Genomic DNA, 1,386 nt, shown 5'->3' with positions numbered 1-1,386 from the left:
ATCATCCTCAGACTGACGGTCAGTCTGAGCGAACTATTCAAACTCTTGAGGATATGCTCCGATCTTGTGTTCTTGATTTTGGAGGTAATTGGGATTCACACCTGCCTTTGATCGAGTTCTCATATAACAACAGCTATCATTCCAGTATCGGTATGGCCCCATTTGAAGCACTTTACGGTCGTAAATGCCGCTCCCCGATTTGTTGGAGCGAAGTGGGTGAAACTCAAATCACAGGACCCGAACTTGTTCAAGAGACAACCGATAAAATCGCCAAGATCCGTGATCATTTGCTGACTGCCAGAAGCCGACAGAAGAGTTACGCAGATCGTAGACGGAAGCCTCTCGAATTTCAAGTTGGTGATCTTGTTCTCCTCAAAGTGTCGCCCTGGAAGGGTGTTGTCCGCTTTGGGAAGAAAGGTAAGCTTGCTCCTCGTTATGTTGGTCCATTCAAGATTCTCGCGCGTGTGGGAAAAGTTGCCTACAGACTTGACCTGCCGCTCGCGCTCGGTAATGTGCATCCAACGTTCCATGTTTCCAATCTCAAGAAGTGTTTAGCAGACGAGAACCTTCACATTCCACTTGATGAAGTTCAAGTTGATGAATCCATGCATTTCATTGAGAAGCCTGTTGAGATTATGGATCGCGAGGTTAAGCAAACCAAGCGCAGTCGTATCCCTATCGTGAAAGTTCGCTGGGAGTCCAAGCGCGGAGCCGAGTTTACATGGGAAAGGGAAGATCAAATGAAGATCAAGTACCCGCACCTGTTCTCTGCGCAACCTACTTCGAGATAAATTTCGGGACGAAATTTCTTAAAGTAGGGGAGACTGTGACATCTGCCCCGATCCGACCCGACCCAGGTACCCGTTTCTCTGACCCGATCTCTCTTTTATTATTTAATATTTATACTTATATTTTACTTTTAATAATAATATATATTTTCCTTCCCGCCTCTTTCTCTCTCTTTCTTGTCGCCGTCCCGCCCTTACGCCTTGTTTCCCTCTTCTCTTTGCTTGTCCTTTGGTTCTTCCCGCCTAAGGATGTCTGCAGCTCCACGCGCCAGACTCCTTACATGGAAGCCTGCGTGAAGACATCTTGTTCCTGCGATGCGTGAAGAGAACTCTTCTCGCAGCGCGCTAAGAATGCATGTTCTTCCCGCAATGCGCTAAGAATGTATGTTCTTCCCGAGATGCGCTTAGAATTCTTGTTCTTCACGCAGCACGCTAAGGATTTGTGATTCTTCCCGCAGTGCGCTAAGGATTGTTGTGCCAGCCTTCGCGCTCGCGCACTCAGCCTTCCCGCGCTTAACCCTTGTATCTTCTGTTTATTCCAGCCTGTATGCTTTTGTGTTGTCTTATCTTCTGTGCTGTTGACCTAACCTATCTAATG

This window comes from Bidens hawaiensis, unplaced genomic scaffold (assembly GCF_021521415.1).
Source record: "Bidens hawaiensis isolate Kalapana, Puna unplaced genomic scaffold, B.hawaiensis_p1.1 tig00001960_1, whole genome shotgun sequence".
In the NCBI taxonomy this organism is placed as follows: Eukaryota; Viridiplantae; Streptophyta; class Magnoliopsida; order Asterales; family Asteraceae; genus Bidens; species Bidens hawaiensis.
Note: the sequence above shows the minus strand (reverse complement) of the source record.